Here is a 26,542-nt window from a genome sequence, read left to right as displayed (position 1 = left end):
GAGATCTAAAGTTTATTTTGCTGTACAACTCTTCTTTTTGTTTTTTGGAGTTTTACTTGCTTCCATGACGATGAAAGGCAGGTAACTCCTTTATGGAATTTGAGCTGGCTTCCAACAGGGAAGATGAGGTTTTTTTTCCTGCCTCTAGAATAGTAGAGAGCAGTCTACAGCCTGAGACCCATCACTAGGTAAGAAACTGGTTTGGGATTCTGTCTTGCAAATTCCTTTTAAATAACTAAAGTTAGCATTTACCAGCCAGCTGGTGTTAATTCCTACTTACACTTAGAACACTCAGAAATCGTATAATTTGTGTGATCATTGTTAGTGTTAGTTTTGCTTAACTCTAGTTGTTGGCTGTACTTCGGAAATAGCAGCATTTTGTCCTAGCTGAAATATGGTAATAAGATTTAAAGAAAAAAAATTTTAAGGAGCTCAATGGTTAAAAATCAGCTTAATTAAAAGGATAACACACCCAAGATGTGTGTGTGTATGTGTGCATGTTTGTATTTGAAAGGCCTTCATGTTTTTGTCTGTTGTTGTTGTTGTTGTTGGTTTTTCTCTTCTAAGACCTTGTTTTTTCTTAACAAAAGTTTGTTTTTCTTTTTCTTCTCAGTTATCTGAATTCTGTTTTCACCTGATTTTTTTTCTGTTTGTTTGTTTGTTTTTTTACTAAAATAGTTACTGCAACAGAGGCTACTCTTGGGTTTTTAAGACATAGTGTAGTTTAATTTTATGTTTAATTTGACTCAAAGAAAAATAAAAGTGTCTCCCTCTAGCACCACCATATTTTTTCTCTCTCTACATTATGATGTAAATTTTGCTATTTGATTTTCACCTGAGTTGTTTCCTTTAATTGCAAATTTAAGGCTATTTAGCTGACAACTGCCTAGGTTTGTGAAACAGGTTATTAAGAATCTGACAGTCTAAGATAGGAAAAAAAAAGAAAAGGGGTGGGGGTCTTTATAAATGTATAAAATGTACTTCCGTCAGCATGCCTAATAAGTCTGTATATGTATTTATGTGTTATGTACAAAATGTTTCACTACTAAAAACATATGAAAGAGCTCTAATTAATTGGCTTAAAGAAAAATACAAGCATGTAAATCAGATACTAAAAAAAAAAGACTAGGCCGGGCACGGTGGCTCATGCCTGTAATCCCAGCACTTTGGGAGGCCAAAGCAGGTGGATCAAGAGGTCAGGAGTTCAAGACCAACCTAGCCAACATGGTGAAACCCTGTCTCTACTAAAAATACAAAAATTAGCTGGGCATGGTGGTGCGCACCCATAATCCCAGCTACTGGGGAGGCTGAGGCAGGAGAATGGCTTGAACCCAGGAGGCAGAGGTTGCAGTGAGATGAGATCCTGCCACTGCACTCCAGCCTGGCTGACAGAGCAAGACTCTGTCTCAAAAAAAAAAAACACTAGTCAAATGCTTTTTCAGGTTTATGTAATAAGTAAAATCTTTAATAAATAAACTAGCTTTAAAATTACTAGTAAAGTACTATTAGAAATGTCTACAGAATTGCCAGCATACACTTGGTTTGCATTATTAATCAAGCAAATTTCAACTTATCCCTGCCAAATACTGTAAGATGTCAAAATTTGGCATAGGAGTTACAAAACTATAAACCCAGGCCAAAACAGAATGATCTATGCTTGTGTAATTTTTAATAAATAAGACATTGATATGGGTTTAATAAAAATAGCTGCATTTTGAATTTAATAAGATTGCCATAACTTCTAATCCTGTGGCTTTAGGCAGTCTGGTCCACAGACAGTAAGGAGGTTTGTTTTGGGAAAGGACTGTTATTGTCTTTGTTTCAAAGCTGAACTATAAACTCAGTTCCTTCCCAAAGTTAGTTCAGCCTATGCCCAGGAATGAACAAGGACAGCTTGGAAGTTAAGAGCAATATGGAGTCAGGTCAAATCTTTTTCCACTGTCTCAGTTATAATTTTGCAATGGCAGCTTCATAGTTTTAAATCATGACTATCACAGTTTTCATAAATAATCTAGGTAAACAGTTAAAATAAAATAATTAGGTAAATGTAATGGGATAAATACTTGTAGACAAACTGGTCATAATTTAGAAATAAAGTTAAATTAAATAATAGATATTTTATTATTTGGGTATTTTCCAATAAATATATATTGTAGGAAAACATTCTTGCTTAAAAAAAAAGGGGTGCCCTTTTTTAAAAAAAAGTGAAAAATTTTTGCCTAATTCAAAGCTTATTTAAAGGTTATGTTTAAAACAAGGTAAAAGGAACCAGGAAATAAAAAATAGATGTAAAGAAAGTTATAAAAATAAAGAGATTTTTTGTGTGTGTGGTAAGAAAGCTTAAAGAGAAATAATTGTATATTAGAAAGAATCTTTTATAGTAAATTTTTAGTCCTAAAATAAAATGACTGGTTGTTTAAGAAGGAGGGATGTTCAGGACAAACCAGAAAGTCCAAATATTGTTATTAAGTTTTGGTTTTCTTAGGAAAAAAACTGAGATAAAACTTTTTTTAAACTAAGATATTTCATCCATGTATCTTTGTATACGTGCTTTTAAAGTCCTTGTTGACCTCTACAAGGAAAAGTACAAAACACTGCTGAGAGAAACCATAGACGACAGAAACAAATGGAAATATACCCCATGCTCATGGATGGGTAGAATCAATATTGTGAAAATGACCATACTGCCAAAAGCAATCTACAAATTCAACACAATCCCCATCAAAATACCACCATCATTCTTCACAGAATTAGAAGAAACAATTCTAAACTTCATATGGAATGAAAAAAGTGCCTGCATAGCCAAAGCAAGACTAAGCAAAAAGGACAAATCTGGAGGTATCACACTAACTGATTTCAAACTATGCTATAAGGTCATAGTCACCAAAACAGCATGGTACTGGTATAAAAATAGGCACATACACCAATGCAGCAGAATAGAGAATCCAGAAATAAACCAAATGCTTACAGCCAACTGATCTTTGACAAAGCAAACAAAAACATAAAGTGGGGAAAGGACACTTTCTAATAAACAGTGCTGGGATAATTGGCTAGCCACAGGTAGGAGAATGAAACTAGATCCTCATCTCTCACCTTATATAAAAATCAACTCAAGATGGATTAAGGACTTAAATCTAAGACCTAAAACTATAAAAACTCTAGAAGATAATTTTGGAAAAATGCTTCTAGACATTGGCTTAGGCAAGGATTTCATGACCAAGAACCCAAAAGCAAATATAATAAAAATAAAGATAAATAGTTGGGACTTAATTAAACTAAAGAGTTTTTTTGCACGGCAAAAGGAACTGTCAGCAGAGTAAACAGACAACCCACAGACTGGAAGAAAATCTTTACAATCTATCCATCTGACAAAGGACTAATATCCAGAATCTACAACGAACTCAAACAAATCAGTAAGAAAAAAACAAACAATCCCATCAAAAAGTGGGCTAAGGACATGAATAGACAATTCTTAAAAGAAGATATACAAATGGCAAACAAACGTATGCTCAGCATCGCTAGTGATCAGGGAAATGCAAATCAAAACCACAATGCAATACCACCTTACTCCTGCAAGAATGGCTATAATCAAAAAATCAAAAAACTGTAGGTGTTGGCATGGATACGGTGATCAGAGAACACTTCTACACTACTGGTGGTAATGTAAACTAGTACAGCCACTAGGGAAAACAGTGTGGAGATTCGTTAAATAGCTAAAGTAAGGCCCACCATGGTGGCTCATGCCTGTAATCCCAGCACTTTGGGAGGCCGTGGCAGGTGGATCACATGAGGTCAGGAGTTCAACACCAGCCTGACCAACATGATGAAACCCCATCTCTACTAAAAATACAAAATTAGCCAGGTGTGGTGGCACACGCCTATAATCTCAGCTACTTGAGAGGCTGAGGCATGAGAATTGCTTGAACCCGGAAGGTGGAGATTGCAGTGAGCCAAGATCGTGCCATTGCACTCCAGCCTGGGTGAGAGAGCAAGACTCCGTCTCAAAAAAAAAAAGGGAGACTAAAAGTAGAACTACCATTCGATCCAGCAATACCACTACTGGGTATAGACCCAGAGGAAAAGAAGTCATTATACAAAAAAGATACTTGCACGCACATGTTTATAGCAGCACAATTCACAATTGCAAAATCGCGGAACCAACCCAAATGTCCATCAATCAACGAGTGGATAAAGAAATTGTGGTATATGAGATTGGAGACTATTATTCTAAGTGAAGTAGCCCAGGAATGGAAAACCAAACATCGTATGTTCTCACTGATCTGTGGAAGATAAGCTATAAAGACACAAAGGCATAAGAATGATACAATGGACTTTGGGGACTTTGGGGTCTTGGGGGTAAGGGTCGGGGGCATGAGGGATAAAAGACTACAAATAGGGTGCAGTGTATACTGCTTGGGTGATGGGTACACCAAAATCTCACAAATCACCACTAAGGAACTCAGTCATGTAACCAAATACTCCCTGTTCCCCAAAAAACCTATAGAAAAATTATAAAACAAAATAAAATGAAATAAAATAAAATAAAATAAAGTCCTTGTAACAATGAGTTAGAGGGCTTTAACTCCTGGGTCTAAAATGGACACCAAGTCCTGTTAAATTTTAAACACTCACAGCAATTTTTTTTTTTTTTTTTGAGGCAGTCTCGCTGTGTCGCCCAGGCTAGAGTGCAGTGACCAATCTCGGCTCACTGCAAGCTCCGCCTCCCGGGTTCACGCCATTCTCCTGCCTCAGCCTCTCGAGTAGCTGGCACTACAGGTACCCGCCACCACGCCCGGCTAATTTTTTGTATTTTTAGTAGAGACAGGGTTTCACCGTGTTAGCCAGGGTGGTCTCGATCTCCTGACCTCATGATCCGCCTGCCTCGGCCTCCCAAAGTGCTGGGGTTACAGGCGTGAGCCACCACGCCCAGCCTAAACACTGACAGCAATTAAAGCCTTATCTTTAGGCCCTGTAGAAGATGCCAATCAAAATAAAATGCATTCCTGAGACACAGGGCAAGAAATTAAAGCTATTCAACTCCTCAAGGCCCAAGGACTATCACGGAAGAGGTGGGCACATAAGATCGAAGATTGTAAGGGCCGATTTGGAAAGATAAATAAGTTTAGTTTCTCTATAAATTAATCATCAGTGTCAAAAGCACACTGATGCAAAAACCAGTATATGGACCCCTGTATTAAATTAACAAGTTTTTTGTGACACATTAACCAACTGCTTTTTTTTTTTTTAAGACAGGGTCTTGTTCTGTTGCCCAGGCTAGAGTGCAGTTGCACAATCTCGGCTCACTGCAAGCTCCTCCTCTTGGGTTTAAGCAGTTCTCCTGCCTCGGACTCCCAAATAGCTGGGATTACAAGTGCACACCACTACGCTTGGCTAATTTTTGTATTTTTAGTAGAGATAGGGTTTCACCATGTTGGTGAAGCTGGTCTCGAACTCCTGACCTCAAGCAGTCCACCCACCTCGGCCTCCCAAAGTGCTGGGATTACAGGCATGAGCCACTGTGCCCGGCCTCCAACTCCTAATAAAGGTTATAAAGGTTATAAAAGGCATATGGAAGTTATATTTTATACTCAAGAATAAACTTTATAGATTGCTTAAAAAATTTGGAAAAGCAAATGGAATTGGCTCCATGCTGTTTTTATTAGGGCTTCAGGTTTAGAAAATTAAGTCCCCTCTCTCAGTGAATGAAGGTGTTCACTATTTTTGAAATCCTTGAATTACCACTTTGGATAAACAGATTACTTTACAATGACCTGAAATCCTATTTTGTAATATCAAGTGTTTTAAACCTTTTATATTTGACAAACTTTCCAAAATTAAAATATAAATTATGTCTTGTTCTAACCTAATTACTCCTTTAAGATATTAGTTTCCCTAAAGTCCAAAAATAATATAATTTGGTTTATTTGGTGTAAAAATTATACAGGAAGCATTGTCAAATATGAAATGGTTATTTGGTTTCTTTGAGCTGTATTTGTATAAATGTTATTGGTATGCGTTCCAAAATTATGAGAAACTTGTAATTCTAATATAACTTAGTGTACATTATTAGTAACAATAATTTTTATGTTAAGTTAAAATTACTGTGTGCCACAGAGGTAACAAATTTCCTTGTCAATTATGTTTTCGACTATGGCTGCCCTAAAACTTTTTGTCATCCACAGACAATTGCTGCCTTGTTTTGGTCCTCTTTAGAAGATGGTTTTATAACCAGCTATTAAACTATAACAGGTGCTCTTGAATGCAGATTTCTGATAGCTTTGGAGATTGTGACATCAGAATAGAGAAAAAACTTTCAGGACTCATGGAGAGCTAAAATGTTCATGAATATCAAGCAGAACAGGAATTAACTGCATGGACTGAACTAATCTTTTTGACTTTTTGCTTAAAATGTTGATCCTTTATTCTGTTTTTCAGAGTCTTAAAACTTTTCTTTTGAGCTATTGACAGCTTTCAACAATTTAGTATAATCCCATGAACAAAATTTGGAGCATATTTATTTCTCTCTAATTGATTTTCTCCAGAATTTGAAAACTATTTGTGAGTATTCTTAACTTATGGCAATACAGTTAGTTGCATAAGTGCAATAAGAATCTGTTTTCATTTTTAACAGGACACAATTGAAGAAACTGGTAATTTTACCAAGGCTTTGACTGGAATGGTGTGCTTTCCTATAAGGAATCAAACTTGACTTAGGAAGCCAATAAAGCCCTTGGAAAAACTGGCCTCATATTTTGTATGCACAGTCTGTGTACAGGGTTTCTGGCGTGTGGTAAGTAAAGAATACCACTTTCTGACAGGCACGGAAGCCCCAGATTTATCTTGGACCCTCAAGAGGAGAGGAAATTCAGACCAAGTGCAGTGGCTCACACCTGTAATCCCAGCACTTTGGGAGGCCGAGGTGGGTGGATCACTTGAGCCAGGAGTTCGAGACCAGCTTGGCCAACATGGTGAAACCCCATCTCTGCTGAAATTACAAAAGTTAGCCAGACACGGTGGCACGCACCTGTAATCCCATCTACTTGGGAAGCTGAGGCATGAGAATCGCTTGATCCCAGGAGGCGGAGGTTGCAGTGAGCCAAGATCATGCCATTGCACTCTAGCCTGGGTGACAGAGCAAGAATCTGTCGCAGAAAAAAAAACTTGGGGGAGAGGAAATTCACCCAACTAGTAGGCATTTGATGGCACAAATTTATGGCTGGATTCAGCTTTAAAATCTTATCTGAGATTCCTCCTATGGAACAAAGTTTCATCAAAGCCCATTTAAAAGCCTATGTAAAAAATAATTATTCTTGCTGCACTGTATACAAATAATTCAGCCAAGCATAATAAGCAAACCAATCCTACCATGATTTATCTTTAGTAAAATGGGAAATTAGAGAGAGAGAAAAAAAAATGTTTCAATACGATAGTACACTCGTTGTTAGAGTCTAGTCTTGCCTAATTTTTTTTTAAATTTTTTATTATGTTCTACAGTTTGGGCTGAATTCTCATTGTTTCTTGGCTACAAGTCTTCAAAATAATGTTTTCAACTTTTTTCTTTTTTTTCCTTCTTTTTTTCCCATGTTTCCTAATTAGGAGTCACCAAAAACTAAGCTGTGCTTTCTTAAAGCCCTGCGAACTGAAACTAAACAACTTAAACTTCAGAAGAAAATAACAGCAACCTATTTACATACATAAGCCACTTTCATACCTGCCTACTGACTATAGACTTCAGAGAAATGTGGCCTATATAGATTTTCCAGGAATGTTCTTTTGTTTGTTGTTTTTTCTCCCTTCGTCCCCACTATTTTTCCTTCACAGGACATGAGACTTCACAACCTGCTGAAAACCAGCTTTCGGGACCTACCTGTCTAGGAATAAACCATCCTTGCCATGAGAGATCAAATGAAACCTGAGATCAGAGATTCATTTTCTTGTAAAATGCCTTCTCCAAAAGATTTTTGAAAAGAAAAGGGGGAAAATATGAAAGGAAAGTAAAGCTTGGGGCCCCCAAATCACTAAGCTAAAAGAATAGTCAAGCTGGGAACTGCTTAGGGCAAATCTGCCTCCCATTCTCTTCAAAATCACCCCTGTGCTCACTGAGATAGATGCATATCTGATTGCCTCCTTTGGAAAGGCTAACAGAAACTCAAAAGAATGTAACCATTTGTGTATCACCTATCTGTGAACTGGAAGCCCCCTCCCCACTTCAAGTCTTCCTGCCTTTCCAGACTGAACCACTGTACTTCTTACATATATTGATTGATGTCTCATGCCTCCCTAAAATGTATAAAACTAAGCTGTACCCAACCACCTTGGGCACAAGTCTTCAGGACTTCCTGAGGCTGTCACAGACACGTCCCCAACCTTGGCAAAATAAACAATTAACTGAGACCTGTCTCAAATTTTCAGAGTTCACAGTATTTTGAAACCAAAATCTGGACACAAGATGTGCCCATTGCTATGGGGGTGTCATTGCCTCTAGGCCCTCTCAGTGGACAGCGTGAGGTATAGCACTAGGTAATATTTGTGTGTATACCGACTCATGTATATACACATATTTCTGTCTATATATATATACCAAGCTAGCTAACCAACTCTAATCCATTACCCAAGGGCTCATTCTATTTTTCCCTCCTTGCTTATATGTTACTTCTCTTTCTGATAGTGAAAACCCTTCCTCCCAAAATCCACTATACATTTACTTATTTGTTCAGCCCCAGTATATATGTGAAGCCATTTGAGAACTATTAACCCATATACCATGAGAAACAGACTTACCAGCTAGAGTACAGTGTTCACATACAGTATATGGATCTTTTTTTTTTTTTTTTTTTTTTGGACAAGAGTTTCGCTCTTGTTCTCAGGCTGGAGTGCCATGGCGCGAACTCGGCTCACTGCAACCTCTGCTTCCCAGGTTCAAGTGATTCTCCTGCTTCAGCCTCCCTGGTAGCTGAGATTACAGGTACCCGCCACCATGCCCAGCTGATTTTTTTTTATTTTTAGTAGAGACGGGGGTTTCACTATGTTGGCCAGGCAGGTCTCCTGACCTCAGGTGATCCACCCTCCTCAGCCTCCCAAAGTGCTGGGATTTCAGGAGTGAGCCACCACGCTTGGCTCCAGTATGTGGACCTTTTTTGATATTTGAAGAAATTTGATTATAAACTGGATATTAGTTGATACCAAGGAATTATTGTTAACTTCATTAGGTGTGATAATGGCCTTGAGTTATGTAAGACAATTCCATAATTTTTTTCAGAGGTATTTATTGAGATATGTGGGGATGAAATAGCATGATGTCTGTAGTTATTTTTTAAACATTTCAGTAAAGAAGACAAGACATAGAAGGCGGATATAGGTAGATAAAACAACATAGCAAAATCTTGATAATTGTAGAATCTGGGTGAGAATTCTGATATATGAGAGTTCATTGTATTATTCTCTCTCCTTTGGGGAATGTTTGAAATTCTTTATTATACAATATTTTGTATTTTATATATTTTGTATATTATACAATATTTTGTATTATTTTAAAATTATATTTGTTTTTTAAAATAATTTTTAATTTGCTTATTTAATTATATTTACTTTTAATATAGGCAAATTAGTGAAAATTCAAAAGCTATCAAAAGGCATGCAATAAATAATTAGTCCTCATTTTTCCTCTGTTCTCAGCCACCAAATTTTCACTTCCAAAGACCGTTAATAGTACTAGTTCTTGTGTATCTTTCCACAGATCATTTGCACATTGCAAATATCTACATATATTCCATTTTTACACACACAAATGGTAGCCGACTTTATATCTTGTTCTAGACCTTTTTTAAAACATTCCATTTATAATTTCAGATATACAGAAAAGTACAAATGTAGAACAAAGAATTTTGGTCTGTCCAAGCACAGTGGTGTTTACAACTAATTGAGCACAACCATTTATAGATTTCTTTTTTCTTTTCTTTTTTTTTTGAGACAGGATCTGACTCTGTCGCCCAGACTGGAGCACAGTGGCATGATCACAGCTCACTGCAGTCTCCGCCTCCTGGGCTCATGCAGTCCTCCTACTTCAACCTTCCAAGTTGCTGGGACTACAGGTGCACATCACCATGCCAGGCTAATTTTTTGTTTGTTTGTTTTTAAGACAGAGTCTTGCTCTTGTTACCCAGGCTGGAGTGCAATGGCACGATTTCAGCTCACTGCAATCTCTGCTTCCTGGGTTCAAGCAATTCTCCTGTCTCAGCCTCCCGAGTAGCTGGGATTACAGGTGCCCGCCACCACTCCCAGCTAATTTTTATATTTTAAGTAGAGGCGGGGTTTCACCATGTTGGCCAGGCAGGTCTCGAACTCCTGGGCTCACATGATCCACCCACCTGGGCCTCCCAAAGTGCTGGGATTACAGATGTGAGCCACCGCATCTGGGCCAGGCTGTTAAAAAAAATTTTTTTTTCTTTGTAGAGGTGGTGGCGGTCTCCCTATGTTGCCCAGGCTGGTCTTGAACTCCTGGGCTCAAGCAGTCCTTCCCCCTCAGCTTCGCAAAGTGCTAGGATTACAGGCGTGAGCCACGTCACCCAGACCCCACTTACAGATTTCTTTGTTCTTTCTCCATTCCCACTGTTTCACTTGACTAGCAAAAAAAAAAAGAAAGAAAAGAAAAAGAAAAAGAATTCCTGTTTACCATAATCCAGATTCTCCAAATGTTATTTTACCATCTTTGCTTTGTTATTCTCTCTCCATTATTGTTTTCTTCTGTGTTTTTTGAGGATAAGTTGCAGACATAATGCCCTGTTACCCCTAAATACATACTTCCTAGAAACAAGGACATTCTCTTACATAAGCAAAGTTCAATTATCAAAATCAAGAAATTAACATTGATATTGCATTGTCTAATCTAGAAACTTTATTCAAATTTTGCCAATTTTCCCACAAATATCCTTTATAGAAAAAGAGAGACACCGGGCACAGTGGCTCACACCTGTAATCCCAGCACTTTGGGAGGCCGAGGCAGGCAGATGACGAGATCAGGAGATTGAGACCTTCCTGGCTAACACACGGTGAAACCTCATCTCTACTAAAAATACAAAAAAATTAGCCGGGCATGGTGGCAGGCGCCTGTTGTCCCAGCTACTCGTGGAGTGAACCCGGGAGGCGGAGCTGGCAGTGAGCCGAGATCGTGCCACTGCAATCCAGCCTGGGCGACAGAGCAAGACTCCATCTCAAAAAAAAAAAAAAAAAGAAAAAGAGAGAAAAAAATGTTTTCTCTATCCAGAATCACGTTGCATTTAGTTGTTAAAAAAGATTAAAGCATAAGTTTATAAAGTATTGTTATTTTATTTGTTTTGAAACAGAGTCTTGCTCTGTCGCCAGACTGGAGTGCAGTGGCGCAATCTTGGTTCACTGCAAACTCCACCCCTGAGGTTCAAGCGATTCTTCTGCCTCAGCCTCCCAAGTAGCTGTGGTTACAGGCGCCCACCACCATACCCGGCTAATTTTAGTATTTTTATTAGAGATGGCTTTCACCATGTTGGCCAGGCTGGTCTCAAACTCCTGACCTCAAGTGATCAACCCTCCTCGGCCTCCCAAAGTGTTGGGATTACAGGCGTGAGCTACTGCGCCTGGCCACAATTAACCTTAAAAGAAATTAAATCCCTATAATTATACCTTTTAAGCTAAATTCCTAGATCTAAAAGTAATCTAAAATTTCCTTTTGGTGGTATCAAGACAGGTAATCCGCCTGCCTTGGCCTCCCAAAGGGCTGGGATTACAGGCGTAAACCACCGCGCCCAGCCACAGGTTTATAAATTAGAAATCGAAAGCCCATCGCCTCTGATCTTATTCCCCAAAGACAAACATGGTTGACAGCCTTTATATAAATCCTTCCAGAATTTCTTTCAATGTATATACCAACACACAACATACATATATATTATATACACTTAAACTAAAATGTGGTATTATACATATCTATAATTTATTTAGTTGATAGCTCATTTTTATCTTTATACATAGTTCTTGTCAAAAGTTAGCTGATTAATTACACCTGAATTTAATTAATCAATCCCATATTGATATAGAGTGTTTCCAATTTTTAATTATTGCAATAAATGCTGTAATAAACATCTTTATCCATTTATCTTTGAGCACTCATGCAATTATATGTAAAAGTAATTTTCTAGAAGTACAATTGTTCATTGATTATACACATTTTATAAATATATCTTAAATCCGTTTCTTTCCATTTTGGCCACTTTTGCTTTATTTCAGTCCTTCTTTATTCCTTGCTTTGATTAATTGCCTCTTCACTGCTCCCTGCCCCTAGATTTGCCCAGCTCCATTCCATCCCACCACTGCTGCCAGATCCAATCACTGTTCTGCTTAAAATTACCCAACATTTTAAAGGCAATTTAATGAGCATGGCACTAAACTCTTCATAATCTACATTTCTTTTTGCATCTCTCAATATTTGGTAAAAGGCTTTACCAAACTTCAGTCACATTAAATTTAAATCAGACTGTCTCACCCTGTGCCTCTGTGCATGTGGTTTCCCTTTGCGTGGCATATTCTCCTTATTAACCTTTTTCTTTTTTTGAGACAGAGTCTCACTCTGTGGCCCAAGCTGGAGTGTAGTGGTGCCATCTCAGCTCCCTGCAAACTCTGCCTCCCAGGTTCAAGCGATTCTCCTGCCTCAGCCTCCCAAGTAGCTGGGACTACAGGCATGCACTGCCACTCCCAGCTTAATTTTTGTATTTTGTTTGTTTGTTTGCTTGCTTGTTTATTTTTGAGATGGAGTCTCGCTCTGTTGCCAGGCTGGAGTGCAGTGGCATGATCTCAGCTCACTGCAACCTCCGCCTCCCGGGTTCAACCAATTCTCATGCCTCGACCTCCCAAGTAGCTGGGACTACAGGCATGTGCCACCACACATGGCTAATTTTTGTATTTTTAGTAGAGACAGGGTTTCACCATGTTGGCCAGGCTGGTCTCAAACTCCTGGCCTCATGAAATCCACCTGCCTCAGCCTCCCAAAGTGCCGGGCTTACAGGCGTGAGCCACAGTGCCTGGCCTCTCATTATATTTTTCTCACCCTTTCTGGATGATAACATCAGTGACCACTTATGTACTAATAACTCTTAAATCTGATTTTTTAGCCCAAATCTTTCTCCTAGGCTACGGATACCATATATCCAACTGTCCACCAAGTGCTACCACATACATGTCCTATATACATTCATTCAGCAATTTTAAATTGGATACCTACTTAGTCCTGGGCACTGTACTGGGCCCTGGAGACATTACTGAGCAAAAAAAGCACCATTGTCCCTGCGGTCATGGATTTTGCAGTCTAGTTGGGGAGGTAGACATTAATCACAAAATCACTCTAGTTATCACAAGTGAGGACTCTGAAACAAGGAACACACTCTAGGGCCGGGAATGGGGTGGGGGCTTCTTTGAGGAAGTAACACTTGTGCTAGATCAGAAGGATGAATAGCAGTGAACTAGGCTAAGGGGGAAGAGAAGCCTCTAGGCAGAAGGAAGAGCATGGACACAAAAAATACCCTTTGGGCCCTAGAACAGTGGCTCATGCCTGTAATCCCAGCACTTTAGGATGCCTAGGTAGGAGGATTGCTTGAGACCAGGAGTTCAAGATCAGCCTGGGCAACATAGCAAGACCCCATCTCTATAAAAATATTTTAAAAATTAGCTGGGCATGGTGGTGCAGCCCTGTAGTCCTAGCTACTCAGGAGGCTGAGGCAGGAGGATTGCTTGAGCCCAGGAATTCAAGGCTGTAGTGAGCTATGATCACTCGACTGCCCTCCAGCCCATGTGACAGAGCAGGCCCCTGTTTCTATTTTTTTTTTTTTTTTTTTTGAGCCCTTTGGTAGGTCATCTGAGGACTGAAAGGAGGTTGGTGTGGCTGTGGCACAGAGAGCAGTGGCGACGCAGAGTGGGCTTGGAAGCCAGCCAGAGGTTGGGCCATGCATTTTGGCATGATTACTCAGGCCTCAGAGTGAAGAATGGCAGAGAGGGGCAGGCTGGAGAAAGAGCAGAAAGAATAATGACAGAGAGACAGTGGGCACTCAGAGGATTGGTAGTTACAATCAGAAAGAAATGTTTCGGCACCTGGTAAAAGGCACTTTTCCATGGTGGCTAAGTGTCTAGGCTCTGATTTGGAGAGTAAATGCTAAGCCAGGTGCTCCCGTCCATAAGGAAGTTTTCAGAGGTCAGTAGACAGCAGCAATTGAGGATGTGACCAAGTGGTACTAAGCATCCAGAGAAGAATTGAGAAATAACAATGTCATGGTTGAAAGCAAACGAGATAGAAAAGAATGTTGTACCTTTTTTCTCCCGTGGCACAGTGAAAAGAGCAAATGCAGTGAGGTCAATCAAGATTTAGAGTCCAATTACAGCTCTGCCATTGTGTGTGTCCTTGGCAAGTCACATAATCTTGAACGCGTTGCCTCCTTTGTAAAATGCAAAACAACGTTTACCTTGAAAGGTTGTTTGGAAGGTTAAATGAGATTAAACATGACGAAATTCCTTGTTACATGAAGTGTCTGGCACATAGTGATTGCTCAATACATGCTAGTCCCTTCCACCGTCCAGGTGCCATCAGAACATGGCAAGGACCCATCTCTACTGAGGAGTATTAGGAGGGTGGATGTGCTGTCGGGAGAGCACAGGTTTCATTTGAGGTGTGGAGGTCCAGGGAGTGTTGGAAGAAGATACTGAGCACATGAAATGAGCGCATGAAGTAGGGGAGAATTAGCACTGAATTGAATTACTGAATAGAAATGAGACTATAATGAAGGAAGAGCGTTACAAAACAATTGGTTCTAGAGCAGTGAGGGTGAATCATGGGAACAAAGGAGATCGAAGCCTTAGAGGTAGACAAGAGACATGGTGAAGATGGGCTACAAGTCAAGCACTTATAATTCCATTTGGTTTTTCTGATAGCTTAATTCGTTTATTATAAATCTGTCATGTTTTCTAAATATGTAAGACTTTACATTTACCTCAGAATACTACTTTAGCTGCATCTGATGGTTTTTTTTTTTTTTCCTGTAGCGACAGTGTCACTATGTTGCCCAAGCTGGTCTTGAACTCCTGGGATCAAGCAATCCTTCCACCTCAGCCTCCCGAATAGCTAGAACTGTAGACATGCACCACAACACCTGGCTCCTATATGCAGTACTTTCATTGTCAGTTAACTTCTAGTTATTTCATAATTTCCATTATTATTATTTAACCAAGTTATTTAGTTCATTTTCAAATTTCCCAAAAGTCTTTACCTTATTTTCTATTTTAATTGTTGACTGCTAATTTAATTTTGTTGTGACCCAAGAATCTGTGTGATGCTGTATGATTTCACATCTTTGAAATTTTTAGAGTTCCTCTGTGACCCAGTAAATTGAAATGTTTTTAAATATACCATGCATACTTGGAAATCATGTATAGTCTCTATTTTTTAATGCACGGTTCTTAAGAAATCTGTTAGATCAAGTTTGTTAATTTGTTCAAATATTTTATCTGTTTACTAATTTTTCTGGCCTGTTTGACACATCAGCGTTGTGTTTGGTTTTTTTTTTTTTTTGAGACAGAGTCTCACTCTGTAGCCCAAGCTGGAGTGCAGTAGCACGATCTCAGCTCACTGCAACCTCCACCTCCCAGGCTCATATGATTCTCATGCCTCAGCCTCCCACGTAGCTGGGACTACAGGTGGGCTACCACGCCCAGATAATTTTTATTTTAGTAGAGATGCAGTTTCACCATGTTGCCCAGGGTTGTGTCAAACTCCTGAGCTCAGGTGATCTGCCCGCCTCAGCCTCCCAAAGTGCTGGGATTATAGGTGAGTGTCACTGCGCCTGGCTGATTTATCAGCTTCTAATAGAGATACATTAAAATTTCTCCCAATGATTGCAAATTTTTCAAATTTGTTTTTCAAGTCTATCAATTTTTTCTTCATATATTTCAAGCCTTATTTTTAGGTACATGGAAGTTCAAGGTTGTCATATCTTCTTGAGTGTTCTTTTAATTATTTTATATTGGCCTCCTTTATATATATTGATGCTTTTTGCCTTAAATTCTATGTGACTGATAATACCATTGCTGCCATTTTTATGTAGTGCTTGTCTGCTACCTATTTTCCTCTTTTGTTTTTAATTTTTAAATGATAGTATATGAGGCCAGGCATGGTGGCTCATGCCTGTAAACCCAGCACTTTGGGAGGCCGAGGTGGGTGGATCACCTGAGGTCAGGAGTTCCAGACCAGCCTGGCCAACATGGTGAAACCCTGTCTCTACTAAAAATACAAAAATTAGCCAGGCGTAGTGGCAGGCTCCTGTAATCCCATCTACTTGGGAGGCTGAGGCAGGAGAATCGCTTGAACCCAGAAGGCGGAGGTTGCAGTGAGTCAAGATTGCGCCACTGCCACTCCAGCTTGGGCAACAAGAATGACACTGCATCTCAGAAAAAAAAAGATAGTATATGGTTTTAAAAGTCATACTGTACTATAAAACTTATAATAACTACCCCCACTCTTCTTCTCTTTCCATCCTTCCTTTTTTTCTGTTAAATCTTCTATTAGTATGCATTATTATGACTATCTATGTATTCTTTATTGTTGAGCCAAATCAAACAATTCCTTGAAATTAATACTTGCCTCATGTTTTCATTTGCTTGCTTTTCTGTGTCACTATCGCTAGTTCTTAGACTCATTTGATAAAAACATAAATCCACCCCCTGGATACTATGTTCCAGGCTACCAAACATCAAGTAATCCTCAGCCGCATTTTTATTTTCTGGGAGACATCCTTTTGAGTCCTCCATTCTGCACTCCCTCTGGAGGGGTGGCTGTCTGGTCCTAATTCACCCTCTTATCCTAGGAATTCTCTTTGACTGTCTCTAGTTGTGGTACCTTATTCCTGAACCCAGGGTCTTCTTCTTCCTTTACTTATTCCCTTATTTTGGTGGTGCACATTCTCCAACAGCTTTCTGAAAAAGAACACAAGAGAGGTAAATGTGAGATCTTATATTTTGATGGGGATTTTATTTTATACCCACTTTTGATTGATACTTTAGCTATGTATAATTTTCTGAGTTGAAAATCATATTCCTTCTCAATTTTGAAGACATTGTTCCATTTAAACTTCTATAATAGTATTGCTGCTGAGAAAGGCAGTGCCATTCTGGTAACATTCTTTTTTTTTTTTTGAGATGGAGTTCCGCTGTTGTTGCCCAAGCTGGAGTGCAATGGCGCAATCTCGGCTCACCGCAACCTCCACCTCCCGGGTTCAAGCGATTGTCCTGCCTCAGCCTCCCGAGTAGCTGGGATTATAGGCATGCACCACCACACCTGCTAATTTTGTATTTTTAGGGGAGACACGGTTTCTTCATGTTGGTCAGGCTGGTCAGAACTCCCGACCTCAGGTGATCCGCCTGTCTCTGCCTCCCAAAGTGCTGGGTTTACAGGTATGAGCCACCACACCCGGCCTCTGGTAACATTCTGTATGTGTAACCCATTTTTCTTCGCTGGAAGTTTTCAGGATCTTCTCTTTGGTTCTCAGTAGTATGAACATTCCTCATGATGTGCCTTGATGTGGGACTTTCTTTTTTTATCTTTTATTGTTCTAGGTGCTCAGTGTGCCGTTTCAACGTGGACACTCGTGTTTTTCACTTCCAGAATTGTTTTTGCATTATTTGCATTATTTCTTCATTTTCTCCTCTCTGTTTTGTATTGTTTTACTCCCATTAGTCAGATGTTGGAAAATCCTGAATTAGTCCTCTAATTTTATATTTTGTCTTTTCATCTTTTTAACCTATCTTTTAGAGTTTTCTCAACTTTATTTTCTAACCCTTCTACAGAATATTAACTTCTTTCATCACATTTTAATTTCTAAGAGCTTTCTATTGTTTTATGAGTGTTCCTGTTTTGTTTTATGGAAGCAACACTTTCTCTTACCCCTCTAAGTATAAAAAGTACAATTTGGGGAAGGTTTTTTTCCACCCCAGCATCATCTATGTTTGTTATTGTCTGTGGCTTTCATGCCAGAGCTTACCTCAAATGTGCACTGCTCCTTTGTTGGGGACTGTAGGTAACTAAGCTATACCTGGACTTCAAGAGGGAAGAGAAGATCAAAAGTGTTTGTATTTAAGGTCTATGAGGTCCTTGAAGGCAGATGGTCTTTGTTCACCGTAATATCCCCAGTGTCTGGCACAGTAAACAGTAGATCACTATTGACTGAATATGTTAATGAAGTTAACTGAATACATCCAGGTGTTTGTAATTCACTTTCTATTAGAATAGCTTTCTCTATCAGTCTGATAAATTGTATAGTACTAGAAATCAAAAAGGCCACATTCTATTACCATGGATTTTATATTCTGTATCAGTGATCTCCAAACTATAGTCCAGCCAAAGTTTCAAGTGACTGGGTCTATAAATTTTCCCCTTACTAAACTTTTGGGTTTTCTCCCCAACTTTGCCACACGTTTCTGGTACAGGAGAGTACAGATGATTATTATGATTTGGTGAAAAAGAGGTAACACAAATAAAGCTATATATATATATATGTGTATATATATATATACATATTTTTTTTTGAGACAGAGTTTCTTTCTTGTTGCCCAGGCTGGAGTGCAATGGCGCGATCTCGGCTCACAGCAACCTCTGCCTCCCAGGTTCAAGCGATTCTCCTGCCTCAGCCTCCCTAGTAGCTGGTATTACAGGCATGTGCCACCATGCCCGGCTAATTTTTGTATTTTGAGTAGAGACAGGGTTTCCCCATGCTGGTCAGCTGGTCTCGAACTCCCGATCTCAGGTGATCCGCCCACCTCGGCCTCTCAAAGTGCTGGGATTACAGGCATGAGCCACCGCACCTTGCCATAAAGCTATATTTTTAAAAAATTGGTTTTATGAAGAGCATAGTTATTACCAAATTAGTGACCATAGTTTCTGGCATTCCCATAATTAGAATATTCTTTTTTTTTATTATTATACTTTAAGTTCTAGGGTACATGTGCACAACGTGCAGGTTTGTTACATATGTATATGTGTGCCATGTTGGTGTGCTGCACCCATTAACTCATTATTCACATTAGGTATATCTCCTAATGCTATCCCTCCCCTCTTCCCCCACCCCATGACAGTCCCCGGTGTGTGATGTTCCCCTTCCTGTGTCCAAGTGTTCTCATTGTTCAATTCCCACCTATGAGTGAGAACATGCGGTGTTTGGTTTTTTGTCCTTGCGATAGTTTGCTGAGAATGATTATTTCCAGCTTCACCCGTGTCCCTACAAAGGACATGAACTCATCCTTTTTTATGGCTGCATAGTATTCCTTGGTGTATATGAGCTACATTTTCTTTTTTTTTTTTTTTAAGTATTTATTGATGATTCTTGGGTGTTTCTCGGAGAGGGGATATGGCAGGGTCATAGGATAATAGTGGAGAGAAGGTCAGCAGATAAACACATGAACAAAGGTCTCTGGTTTTCCTAGGCAGAGGTCCCTGCGGCCTTCCGCAGTGTTTGTGTCCCTGGGTACTTGAGATTAGGGAGTGGTGATGACTCTTAAGGAGCATGCTGCCTTCAAGCATCTGTTTAACAAAGCACATCTTGTACCGCCCTTAATCCATTTAACCCTGAGTTGACACAGCACATGTTTCAGAGAGCATGGGGCTGGGGGCAAGGCCATAGATCAACAGCATCCCAAGGCAGAGGAATTTCTCCTAGTACAGAACAAAATGGAGTCTCCTATGCCTACTTCTTTCTACACAGACACAGTAACAATCTGATCTCTCTTTCTTTTCCCCAAATTTCCCCCTTTCCTTTTCAACAAAACCGCCATCGTCATCATGGCCCGTTCTCGATGGTCGCTGTCTCTTCGGAGCTGTTGGGTACACCTCCCAGACGAGGCGGCCGGGCAGAGGCGCTCCTCACTTCCCAGACGGGGCGGCCGGGCAGAGGCGATGAGCTACATTTTCTTAATCCAGTCTATCATTGATGGACATTTGGGTTGGTTCCAAGTCTTTGCTATTGTGAATAGTGCCACAATAAACATACGTGTGCATGTGTCTTTATAGCAGCATGATTTATAATCCTTTGGGTATATACTCAGTAACAGGATGGCTGGGTCAAATGGTATTTCTAGTTCTAGATCCTTGAGGAATCGCCACACTGTCTTCCACAATGGTTGAACTAGTTTACAGTCCCACCAACAGTGTAAAAGTGTTCCTATTTCTCCACATCCTCTCCAGCACCTGTTGTTTCCTGACTTTTAATTAGAATATTCTTGAATGCATGGCCTGAAAGGGCAGACTCTGTAAAATCCTCCTTTGGAAACAAGAATTTAGATTTCCAATAATTTACAGTAATTGAATAAAATTTATCTTGAAAATATACCTTTACTCTCCCAAAGATTCAATATACAATGAATATTGAATAAGTATGTATTTGTTGAGTGCCTTCTCTACGCCAAGAACTGCTTTAGGCCTTAGGTAAATAATGGTAAAGAAACAAGCAAAGGTTTCATTTGTTTGTTTTTTATTACAGAAAAATTTAAACATATACAAAAGAAGACAGTCTAATGGACTATTACCCATCATCCCACTTAAACAATATAAACTCAGCCTTTTTTCACTGGTAACCTATCCTTCCCTCTATTCTTCCTCCTACGTTATTTGAAACAAATCCAAGATATCAGAGTATTTCATCCATAAATATATTGGCATATATCTCTAAAAGATAAAACTTTTTAACAATAACTGTAATATCATTACCCCCAAGAAAAACCAACTAACAACATCAATAATTCAGAGCTTACATTTTAATAGGAAAGACAAACGAGGAACAAACAAATTATGTTAAGTAGTGGCAGATATTATAAAAGGCAAGGTACAGGTGATGGGATGGAGGTGGACTTTCTTTCTTTCTTTTTTTTTTTTTTTGAGACAGGGTCTCACTTTGTCGCCCAGGGTGCAGTGCAATCTTGGCTCACTACAACCTCCGCCTCCCAGGTTCAAGCGAGTCTCCTGCCTCAGCCTCCCAAGTAGCTGGGACTACAGGTGCGTGCCGCCACCACGCCTGGTTAATTTTTGTATTTTTAGTAGAGATGGAGTTTTGCCATGTTGGCCAGGCTGGTCTTGAACTCCTGACCTCAGGCGATCCACCCACCTCAGCCTCCCAAAGTGCTGGGATTACAGGAGTGAGCCACTGCGCGCAGCCTGAGATGGACTTTCTATTGGGTGGTCAGAGAAGTCCCCTGTGAGGAGGTGATATTTGCAGAGGGATGTGCATGATGTGAGAAAGCGAGGATGCCCTCAAGAGGGTCTGCAGGAAGACTGACCGTGACGGAGGCTTCAGCTACCACCAGGCCCTGAGGCAGAGCTTAGTGTTCAAGGACTAGGAAGGAGGCCTATGAGACTGGAGGACCACATGAAAGGAAGAGAAGGATATGAAGTCCAAATGGCCACCAGGACCTGCAGGTTTGATTCTAGTTAGCTGTGACAGGCAGCGTTGGAGGGTTTTTGAACAGGGGAGGGACATGACCTGATCTGTGATGACGAAGGATCATTCTGGCTGCCGTGTAGAGAATAAAGTGTAGGAGAACATTTGTAGGAGAAACATGTGGAAATAGAGAGACCAATTAGAAGGCTATTGAAACAGCATGGGTGAGAGCTGATGGTGAAGTCGTGATGAACTAGGGTGGTAGCAGTGGAGATGGTAAGAAGTGATCAGTCTCTCGATATTTGCGAGATTTGATTTGAAGCTACAGCTATCAGGGATTGGCTGACAAACCAAATGTAGGATATATGAGAAAAAGATAAGTCAAGGTTGACTCCAAGATATTTTGGCCTGACCAACTAGCGCCATTTACTAAAGTGGGGAATACTGGGCAAAAATCAGGTTTGCAGCAGAAAGCACACACTTTCTTTTGGGCATATTAGGCTAGAGGTGCCTATTAAACACCCAAAACAGAGACATCAATTAGGTGGTTAGATAGCCGATTCTAGAGTTTATGCAAGAGATTAGGACTGGATCTATAAATTTGGAAAATATCAGTGTAGAGTTGCTACTGAAAGCCATGGGACTGGATGAGATCACACAGCTAGAGAGGGAGGATAGAGAAGAGAAGAGATTGGGGAAAGGAAAGGATCCAGCCAGGAGCCTAAAAAGAGACAAACGAGGTTGGGGGAAGCCAGGAGAGTGGGTGCTCCAGAGCCATTAGCTGGCCACATGCTGCTGTAAGATCAATAAGATAAGGACTGAGAAATGATTGCTAGATTAGACCACCAGTGGTCCAATTGATAGAGTAGATGTTGGTGACCTTGACAACAATGGATTCCACAAGGTGATGGGGACAAAAGCTTTGATGTAGTAATTCCAAGCACCAACGGAGATGAGGAAGTAGAGACGGGAGCAGAGAAGTTGGGTGGTAGCAGAAAGGAATGTAGCATCAAGGGAAGTTCTGTTCATTTTGTCACATATTTTCAGATAAGAACTCACTCTGTTGTACAGGCTGGAGTGCAGTGGCATGAACATGGCTCACTGCAGCCCCAACCCCGTGGCTCAAGCAATCCTCCCACGTCAGCCTCCTGAGTTGCTGGTACTACAGGCATGCACCACCACACCCGGCTAATTTTTTTTTAATTTTTAATAGAAACAAGGTTTTGCTATATTGCCCAGGCTGGTCTCAAATTCCTGGACTCAAGTGATCCTCCCGCCTTGGCCTCCCAAAGTGATGGGATTATAGACATGAGTCACCCAGTCTGGCCTGTTTGTTTTTCAATGGGAGTTATTACAGCACATCTGTATGCTGATAGGAATAATCCAGGAGACAGTGAAAAACTGATGATGCAGGAGAGAAGAGAATAATTTCAAGAGCAAAGTCCCTGAACAGGGAGATAGGACAGGGAAGCTAGTGCACAAATAGGGGAGATACATAGGAACACAGAGAGCACATTCATTTCAATGGGAGGGAAGGCGGAGGATGTGGGGAAAGCTGCAGGCAGATTGACAGATTTAGTAAATGGAGCATGGGGAAGTTCTCTTCTGCCTATTCCCATTTTCTCTATGAAACAATGGTCAAAGATGTCAACTAGAAGTGAAGATTTGGGGTGTGGTATTGGCTTGAAGAGAGGAGCAGGTAAGTGGAAAGGTCAGTTAACTACAAGATTGTGGTAGGATTGCTGGCAGTGTTAAGGGCCTGCTTGAGATCTGTGCTCTGCATAAAATAATCTTCAAAGTCAAAACCTTGATTGTCTTTTTCTTCTCTTTCTGTGGTCCAGCCCCTGTACAGGCACCAAGGGCTATGTCTTGCTACAATTAGTTGGTATATCAAGGAGTCATTTGGTAATTATTTTATTTATTATGCATTAATGTACATCAACAGTTATTTATACATTAATTCACTCAATCGATCATATTTATTGAGTACCAGGCACCATTTTAGGTACTGGGGTTATAGCAGTGAGCAAAGCAGGTCTTTGCCCTCAGGGAACTTGTCATCTACATCTTTAAAAACCTGAAGCCCAGCACAGTGGCTCACACAGTGGCTCCCAGCACTTTGGGAAGCTGAGGCTGGAGGAACGCTTCAGGCTAGGACTTTGAGATCAGCCTGGGCAACATAGTAAGACCTCATCTTTACTAAAAATTTTTTAAAAATTTGCCAGGCATGGTGGTGTGCACCTGTAGTCCCAACTACTTGAGAGGCTGAGGCAGGAGGATCACTTGAACCCAGAAGTTCGAGGTTGCAGTGAGCTGTGATCACACCACTGCACTCCAACCTGAGTGACAGTGAGAGTGAGATCCTATCTCTAAAAAAAAAAAAAAAAAACAACAAACCTCATCTTTGTTAAACATAATGAAAATCAATTAGGAAGGGGAAGTTTCCATATTTAAGTATTCAAAACTGGAGTCACTTAAATCCTTAGAAAGAAGACTGTTAAGGACCCATGACAGATTGGGCCCAGCAAAAGAATCAAGAAAATGCGGAGATCTGGCCTGCCACAGGCAGTGCCTCCTTATTTCTTTCCCACTAGTGCTGGGCTGGCTTGATGGAATCCCACCAAGTGCAGCAGACAGAGGAGTAATCTGCTGGAATTTTTGTCTCTGGTGTCAGAGCAAGCATTCATCATTATCTCCAGAAGAGCTGAATTAATTAACCATCATAACAAAGCAGGGTCTGCTGCATCCAAATTCTCAGGACTGCATAAACCCTAGAAGACACAACTTCCTTTGAACTTATGAATATGCCCAAAAGGCAAACAGAGCATACACTAAAAAGGGCTTAATCACTGACTGAGTCTCCTCATTTCATCTTCCTTTCTTTCTCACCTATTTTGGTCTTTTCTTTTTTTATTTTTTTCTTCTTTTCTCATTAATTTTCATCTGCTTTTCATTTTCTAATGAAGTAAAGTCTTCTAAAACTACTGGCTCAGGAATCCCCCATCTAATCGACCATAGGCAGTGATCCCTGGGACTCTGGGAAGAAAGCTGGCTTTAATTTAAAGCAGGGTTTCCTTCTGCTTTAAACTAAAGCACATAGATATGGGGCACATAGTTACGAGAAGAAGGATGGAGTGAGAGCATGGACTGTGAGTTGACTCCAGGGAGAGATTTGGGTCCTTTGTTGGTAACCTCAGACTTCCCAGCTCTGTTACAAAAAGCAAGAATAAAGTGCTGTCTATTGGATCTAGAAAAAAAATGGAGTGGATGAGCTTTGTGCTCTATTCCTTTGCATTAGCAGACACATCTAACTTGTCTCGGAAAGGGAATATTGACTCAGGTGTGGTGGCGCACATCTGTAGTCCCAGCTACTCGGGAGGCTGAGGCGGGAGGATCACTTGAGCCCAAGAGTTGGAGGCTGCTGTGAACTGTGATTGCACCACTACACTCCAGCCTGGGTGACAGAGTGAGACCCTGTCTCTAAAAAAAGGGGGAGTAGGGGAATATTAGAGCATGGCTGCGTTGGGTTTGTGTGTGTGTTTGTGATTTAACTATCACAAGCAGCATGTCCCCAAGCCATAACCTTTTCTTTCCAGTAGGTGTCAGCCACGCACAGCCTTTCTCTTTCTAAATCCACATTTGTAAGAAAACGGCCTTTCATCCATAATTTGCCCTAGTTAAAGGGATCAATTTCTTCTGATCTGAAGCACGCAAAACAACTGAAACAGTGGCTCCGATATTGGAAACAGAATTGTACTACGTACTTGGGATATGGCCACACTGAGGACCGTGCGAAGAGGGTGACAAATGTTGGGGGGCCCAGGTGAAGTCCTGTAGGTCTCACTGTGCAGATAAGTGTTAGGATCAAGGTGAGTCTCTAAAAGGCACAGTTAAGACACCAAAGCAAAAACACAGAGTTTCCCTCAGGTGAAAGAAGTTGAGGCTTCGACCAGTAGCTATAGCATCCTGAAAAAGTGCTCAGTGTAAACTATCGATCTCCCATTTGCCCTTGAATAGACTGTCTTGTTTTTTACCTCAGGTAAAATATTTCTTTAAGCCTCAGGTTTCTAATTTTTAAAATCTTTAAAGTAACTGCCTCGTCTGCCCAAGATACTACATGAGGGGAAAAAAAATTGAGATATTGTTCAGAAAACCATTTGTAGGCTATAAAGCACTATTTAAATGTAGAGAATAGAATAAAAATATAAAGGCAAATGCAGAATAGAATAATCCCAGCACTTTGGGAGGCCAAGGCGGGTGGATCACGAGGTTAGGAGTTCAAGATGAGCCTAACCAACAGGGTGAAACCCCGTCTCTATTAAAAACACAAAAATTAGCCAGGCATGATGGCAGGTGCCTGTAATCCCAGCTACTTAGGAGGCTGAGGCAGAAGAATCGCTTGAACCTAGGAGCCAGAGGTTGCAGTGAGCCGAGAGCCAAGATCACACCACTGCACTCCAGCCAGAGCGACAGAGCGAGACTGTGTCTCAAAAAAAAAAATGCTCAAAATTTAATAAACATTAGTTTCTAATTTTTTACAGATTTTTGTCAACATATTACACCAAGGCTTTTCTTTCTCTCTTGTGTTCAATGTTAGTCACATGGAATTTTGACACACTTAAGAGTTTATGTCACAAAAAGATTCCAACCTAAAGAGAGGCACTTAATATAAATAATGATCCCTTTGAAAGTGGGGAGATTCTTTCCTAGCTTTGTTTGTTTGTTTGGTTTGGTTTGGTTTTTTTAAAGACAGAGTCTCACTTTGCCACCCAGGCTGGAGTGCAGTGGTGCGATCTTGGCTTATTGTAGCTTCAACCTCCATGGCTCACACGATCCTCCCACCTCAGCCTCCTGAGTAGCTGGGACTACAGGCGTGAGCCACCACACCCAGCTAATTTTTGTATTTTTTGTAGAGATGGGGTTTCACCACATTGCCCAGTCTGGTCTTGAACTCCTGAGCTCAAGCACTCCACCTGCTTCGGCCTCCCAAAGTGCTGGAATTACAGGCATGAGCCACCGTGCCCAGCCCCTTTCCTAGATATTACAATAAGACACTTATAAATTCCAAGTGCTAAAGAAATAGAAATACTAATCTTCAGCAACTCTTCCTT

The 26,542-nt window shown here is 40.4% G+C and overlaps 1 protein-coding gene across 1 annotated transcript in view; it reads right to left on the bottom strand.

Annotated features, from left to right (window-relative positions):
* The window catches only part of RNF212B (ring finger protein 212B), a 91,768-nt gene that overhangs the window by 64,830 nt on the left and 396 nt on the right, over positions 1 to 26,542 (bottom strand). The window contains 1 exon segment of the mRNA NM_001131948.1: positions 16,907 to 16,983. The gene's annotated coding sequence lies outside the window, so the exon portion shown is untranslated.

Source organism: Pongo abelii, chromosome 15 (genome assembly GCF_028885655.2).
Source record: "Pongo abelii isolate AG06213 chromosome 15, NHGRI_mPonAbe1-v2.0_pri, whole genome shotgun sequence".
Taxonomy (NCBI): Eukaryota; Metazoa; Chordata; class Mammalia; order Primates; family Hominidae; genus Pongo; species Pongo abelii.
This window is presented reverse-complemented; position numbering and strand designations above follow the sequence as displayed.